This window comes from Myotis brandtii, unplaced genomic scaffold, assembly GCF_000412655.1.
Source record: "Myotis brandtii unplaced genomic scaffold, ASM41265v1 scaffold5019, whole genome shotgun sequence".
In the NCBI taxonomy this organism is placed as follows: domain Eukaryota; kingdom Metazoa; phylum Chordata; class Mammalia; order Chiroptera; family Vespertilionidae; genus Myotis; species Myotis brandtii.
In genome coordinates this window covers 55,036-61,791 of record NW_005369138.1, presented here as the reverse complement: position 1 = coordinate 61,791, position 6,756 = coordinate 55,036, and the positions used below count along the sequence as shown (strand labels likewise).

Sequence of the window (6,756 nt, the reverse complement as noted above, 5' to 3'; positions counted from 1 at the left end):
TGGAATTTATTGAGACTTCCTATGTGGCATAGTACTTGGTAATGATTTATTTTGTTTAAAAGACTGGGTATTATCTGTTAGGTGTGGATATAACATGTATAACAAAGCAAACAATAACTTCCATTTGTCAAATTTTCTGCTGATGTTTAAAAAATCATTTATTGCTTCTCATTTAATAGGTCCTATTTCTGGAGTCAGGTTTAAAAGTAATGCATTCTATTTTGCAAGACAAGATGCTTTCCCTTAACTTAAAATACATGCAGTTAAATGTATCCCTGTGGTTTCTTACACATATCTGTATTTTCCTCAGCAAGACATGCTCTTTAACATGCCCTCCTGTGTTTCATTCCCCTACCCTCATCCACTACACAGTGCTGACAATATCTAGTATTTTAGATTTTTTTTACACTTTTTCTGTATTCTTTTAGTCAAGAATAAACTTAGCATGGGGCCCCATTGCTCACTTCTGGCATTTTGGGTTTGGGCTTCAATCAGGACACCGACCCCTCATAGAATCTCCAATATCTGTATTTAAGGAGAAAAGAGCTTAGCCGAAGGCCTCGTGGAGAATCACAAATGAGGTAGAGGCTTTGTCATGAGGAAGAGAAAATGGCCAATGAGCTCAACCGTAGCCCGTGCAGCAGACCTCTCCACTATCCAGGCACCCAGAGAGCACTTTCCAGGGAGGAACCCGAAGAGTTTCTACAATAAACCTGTGAGCTTGAACCTAGGTTCACCCCATGTTTAGAGGCACAAGCACTCAGAGACACGAAGTGCCCTGAAGACTCCCAGCAAGCAGGTGGCCGAGTGACCACTGTGCTGAGGAGGGGCAGGGTGCTCACCTGGGAAATAGTTGATCCCACACCTTTGGATGGAACAAATGTTCTGTGATAACACAGAAAGATGAGGGCAAAAGCAAAGTCCCTGCTCAGGAAGGCGAGCAGCTGGTATTCCCCCAGTTTGTCTAGCCGGTATGCCTGGGGTCTGCACCATACAAGTATATTTTTAGGAAACCACGAGTGGGTGGTGCTGGGGCCACTTGGCTGGTTGACAGCTGGGGCCCAGGGCTGGGCTGACTGGCCTCCATGTTCTGCTCAGGATGCCCCTAATGGGAGGCCAGTCCTTGGCATCTGACCACCAGCTCTAAGTCCTGTGGAGGCAGAGTCCTGGCTTCCAGGAAGGGCAGATGGAGAAGGGAGAACCCTTCTCAGTGGGAGTGTTTGGGGTCCTGAGGCCAAAACTTACCTTCCATGATTCTCCAGCTCAGCACTGCCCGCCTGACCCCCAGAGAGTTCTGGTTAATCAGCAGAGCAGTTGGGGCTCTCAATGGGGGCCCCACATTAGTTTCCAGGTTGTGAGCACATTCGTACTTAAGAAGGTTTCTCTTTGTGTTCCTAGGGTCGGTTTCTGTACTAAATTGAAAGGTTAACAGAAGAGCAGGTGGGCCCTCACTTGCATGGATTCAGCAGGGCCACCGGCAGGGCTGGAAGGTGGAGTCGGAGTGTCTGGAGATGCAGATGGGGAAGTGCTGGATGTGGGAGGACCCTGGGCTTCCAGCTGGAAGAACTTCCCGTCATTCCACACCACACCTTCGATGAGGACCCGCAGCCTATTCTCCTGGTGCTGGCCCTGCAGACCAGGCGGCTGATGCCCTCCAGGCACTGGCTTTTGGATTTTGGACTCCATGACCTTGTCCTTGGTTTTCTTGGGCAAAAACAGCACCTTCTTTTTCTTCTCCTTGGTGAACACTGACATGCACATGGTGGGTGTTGCTGTCGCCTTGTCACTGCTGGGCAGCCTGCTGACCTGGAGAGACTGGAGGGTGCACTTGAGGGTGTTGTTGGCGGAAGGCAGGTCTTTCTTCTTCGAGTCTCTCTTCCTGTCCAAGGGCTGGGCTGCCGTCCAGTAATCCACCTGCCGCTCCATCAGCTTGGCACCATCGCCCTGTCTCGGGGAGGACAAGCCCCTCTCACTGACAAGATGAGTGGGATGAGAAGGCCTCATTGGTGACCAGAGGTATGGACAGAGGGAAGGATAAAAGCCCGTCGCAGCCCAAGGGGGCCCATCATCTGAGTCTCCCGAGTCTGAGGACTGTTGCACTATCCCAACTTTCACCCACACCCCCGAAGGGAATGAACTATAAGGACTCCTCACTGGGGCTCTTCTGCTTGTAGGAGAGCAGGGCTTCCTTGATGGGCAGCTGGGAGGCACAGTTGCCCCCGTGATGTACTGTGTGATTCTGGTCACGATGTCCAGCGTGTCCTGTATGGCGCTCTGGGCCTCCAGATTATGGAACAGGTCCCACCAGGCCAGGTCCTGGAAGAAGCTGTTGTAGCGGTAATGCACGGAGCCCAGGTACCTGGCCACAGGGTTGGAACCCAGTGGGATGACCAGGAAGCTCATGTAGCCCAGCCAGTTGAGCACCTTGTAGGACAGCAGCTCCAGGAAGACCCTCAGCACAGCGCTGAAGTAGTGCTGTGCCCCTGCCACCAGGATCTTCACCAGCTGTGGGGGCTGGAAATTATCGTTACAGTATCTCTGTATCCGCCAGATGAAGGAGCTGAAGGCCGCCGGGACATCAGCCATGAAGCAGGTGCACAGCACAGGCAGCGTGTGCCGCTGCAGGGTGTCCGAGGGGAACTGCTTCTGCCAATCAGAGGTGTTGACCAGGATGATGTTCTCCTGCAGCTGGTCATCAGGGATGAGGATGTGGTTCAGCTGGTTGTACGTGGTCTTCCTGGGGAGCTGCAGCTGACTCCCTGGGTCTGGCCATGCTCATTGTCTGGGCTCTTGGCCTGCTTGTTCTGTGGCTGTGCCGTCTGCTGCGCCTTCAGGTACCTGTCCAGCCATGGTGGCCGGGATGCTTACCCTTAGCCTTGGTGGAGGGGATGAGAGGCAGTCTTGGTGATGCGCCTACTGGGCAGCAGCTTCTTGGTGAACATGCCCAGGGCTGAGGTCTCTGCCTCCGGGCTGTCCTTGGGCGGTGCTGGCTGCTCCCCTGGGTGGGCATGCTCTGGGGCACTAAGTGGGAGACACTGTCACTTGGCTATTGCTGACTGAGCTTGGTCTTCTCAGGCACATCAGCCGGACTAGGAGCCTCCTTTGTTTTGCTTTGTTTGTTGTGTTAACTCTCACCGGAGGTTATTTTTCCACTGATTTTTTAGAGAAAGTTGAAGGGAGGGGGAGAGACAGAGAGGGTGAAAAGCATCGATATGAGAGAGACACATGGATTGGTTGCATCCTGCATGTGCCATGACCAGAGCTGGGGATCAAGCCTGTAATCGAGACAGGAGTGCCCATGATCAGATTTTAACCAGGGACCCTTTACTCCGTATGCCAACACACTAGCCCTCAGCGAAACCTGCTAGGGCTCGGAAGCTCTTCTTGGCTCTGGGCACCATGGATGCTCCCCATGTCCATTTTTGAACTGAAATGTGACAGGCCTTCGCAGTATGGCCTGAGCTTGGGTTTGGTGGTGCTGAGAAGGCTGTCATCTTCTTCCCTGTCTGGGCTACTGTCACTGGTTCTCCAGCATGTTAGACAGAAGGTGCGGGTCCTCCTCTACTTGGGGACATGATCTGCAGGGTCTGCTCAGGGTCCAGGGCCTCCTCTGACACTTGGGCCCTGTTCAGCCAAGCCACAACTTTCTGCTTGTTATGGACCTTGTTGTGACTTTCAATAGTCACTGCTTCCTGATTCAGGTCCTACCCATGGGGGCATCTTCACTGGCCTCCTGCTCAGAGAAGCTCTCATACTCCTCCTCAGAGTAGTGATTCATAGACTTGGTCCTTATGCCGGCCTGCATGGCGCTCTCCTCACAGTGAATGGACTGGCTAGATATGGAGGAGGTCCAGATTCAGGCGACTTTGGGGGAGGGGGTGCTGTGGGCCACCTAGTTCGAAACACTGTCGCTGGGCTGTTTGATGCCCGAGGGCCGACGTGTTTTCTTGCGCTTTGGCCAGATTTGCAGGCTCCTGTTGGCTCCAGGCCCTGTGGATGCTCCCCATCTTTGTGAGCTGCAGTGTGCCAAGCTTTCAAAGAACAGTCTGAGCTTGGGCTAGGGGGTGCTGAGGGTCCTGTTATCATCCTCCATGTCTGGGCCACTGTCCCTGGGGTTTTGCAGTGTGTTAAATAGAAGGTCCAGGTCCCGCTCCAACTTGGGGACATGCTCTGCTGTGTCCTGCACGAGTCCACAGCCTCCTCTAACACTTTGAACTTTCCCAGCCATGCCACAACTTTCTCCTTGATATTTGTTGGCCTGGTAATGGACGTCTTTCCTAATATCCATGGCCTCTGCTTCTTGGGCATTCCCATGTCAACGCCCTCCCCAGCCAGGTCCGGTCCATAGGTGGCATTGTTGCTGGCCTGTTGCTCAGAGGAGAAGCTCTGATACACCCAGTCAGAGTAGTTAACCATTGACTTGGCTTTGCATCTGGCCTGTATGGCACTGTCCTCCTGGTGGATGGGCTGGTTGGACAGGGAGCAGATCCAGATCTCGGCCACTTTGGCAGAAGCCTCCTGGATGCTGCTGCAGAGGCACAGCCCCTGGCCACCCTTCAGGGGTCGCTGCCACTTTGGCAGAAGTCTCCTTGATGCCCCTGGCCACCCTTCAGGGGTTGCTGCCTGACCTCAGCCATGTGGATGGCACCCACAGGGAGTGTCTTGTAGCTCCAGATGATATGGTTCTTAAAGCGCTTCCTCCAGTGCAACAGGACCTGTAGCTTGCTGCCTTCCCTCTTGAGGAAGTGGGGGTCCTGCAGTGATGTCAGCCCCAGGTCTGTCTCCAGTTGTCCACTAGGGAACAGCATACTCCCGTAGGATGTGCTTGGAGCCCTGCATCTTCACAGTGATCACCATTGATATAAGGTTGGAGCCCTGCATCTTCATGCCAATCACCATGGAGATGAGGTCCTTCTCCAGCTCTTTGAAGACCTCCATCTTCATTAAGGTCAGGTTGCACAAACTGGGCATGAACCTGAGGATGGTGCTGTCCAACTCCCGGTTAGCAAACAGGTTCTTGGGCATTGGTGTGTTGAGCCTGGGCACAGCGGTGGGGGAGCGGGAGGTGTGGAGACCAGGACTGTGGGCAGCAAGGTAGCTGCAGCTGCTTGCACCATACAGGTCCTTTCTGCATTTTGGGGAGATGGTTTCTCTTCCTGTGTTGGGACAGAGGAGGGACATTCCATCAGGGGCAGCTTATGAATTGCCAGGTGGGTTGGGGGCTGTAGTGCAGACTGAACCCGTAAGCACTCAGTGACTGTTGTCAGGAGGTGGGACACGAGTGACCCAAGGACAGTGTGTGTGAAAAGGGACCACATGCTCACTGAGTAGCTCAGGGAAGGCCTGTGTGGTGTTCTTGCAAACTCAGAGACCTAAAGTTATCACAAAGGATGTTCTGAAATGAAAACTTTTAAACTAAATGCAGTGTAAGGTGGGTAGTCATGTCCTAGGCTGGCATCTTCCCTGACAAAGGTCAATCTTGACCTTAACTGATCCTGTCTATTGCTTTTTGGCATCTACAGTAACATATAATTTGGAATGTCAAAGGAATTTCCTTTTTTCCGGACCCCTCAAAACATAGGCAATGCTCTGCGGAGACTACAAATCCCCTCATTGTTACTGAGTTAATTGTTGACTTGTAACTATCCTAAATCACATATAGGATGTAAAAGAAGTATGTCTGTGTCATTTTACTGTTTATCCAGTCACAGAGGATTTCCTACTTTGATTTCTCTGGGACCCTAATGTGTCACCACTGGATTTCATGTTACCACCATACAGCTCCTGTTTTGATTGTAATGTATGAAATACCGTGCAAAGCTGCCATTCTTCAGAGCATTGTCTCAATCCGCTGAGATTTTCTTCCCGCCAGTTGTTGACAGTGGGGCTTAAATAAACTCACAAAAATTCTTCACAAGTTTGAGTGTTTCTCACTTTGACATTTACTTGGTGTAGTGGGTCAGATTCCAAAAAAGCTCACCCAGGACCAACCTGTGGATCTGGTGCTAGGATTCAACAAAGGACCCATTGAACCACTGGTTCCCCACCCACTGGGTGAACCTGGGTGAATTGTGTTTTAAATCCAGGACTTTTCCCTTGCTGGTGGTAGAGGGTTATATTTTTTTCAGCTGTATTTTTAAATCCTCCAGGTAGAACTAAGATTAAGGGTTGATGGAACTTAGGTTAAGACAAGACAGTAGGAAAAAAATGGGTGGCTGGTGTTAAATTGTGGCTTTCCAATTGGAATTGCTTTCTGAGAATCTGAGCAAAAAAAACTGTTGCTGTATAAATTAGAGTTGAACTCAATCAGCTCCAAAAATACAGGGTCATGTCCTCCCTCCAGCCCGAGTATTAGGTATTCTTAGGGGACTAAGAATCTCTGTGGAGGTGTCAGGTCATTCCTCATGACGTGCAGGAGCCCCAATGCAAAATTTCAGCTCAACTGCAGTTAAAGTGACTGGTTCTGGTGGCGGGGGGTCTGGTGGGGGAGCACCCATTAGGTTTGGTCAGCCATTCCCTGAACCCTCTGTTTGTGTTAGACAGCAGGGAGATAAACCGAGGCACATCAGAGGGTTGAATGTGACTTGAGGGGTGAGAGCCTCATGGAGCTCAACCCATAAGCAACACATGTTGACCAACTACGTTATATAAAAATCCTAGAAAATTTGCTCAGATTCTGCAGATATCAGAAAGAAAAGAAAAACCACATTCACACACACACACACACACACAACTACAAAACAACAACAACAAAAC

The 6,756-nt window shown here is 51.1% G+C and overlaps 1 pseudogene; it reads right to left on the bottom strand.

Annotated features, from left to right (window-relative positions):
- Positions 1–1,462: 1,462 nt before the first annotated feature.
- Positions 1,463–5,181, bottom strand: LOC102240866 (annotated as a pseudogene).
- Between the last annotated feature and the right edge of the window lie 1,575 nt (positions 5,182–6,756).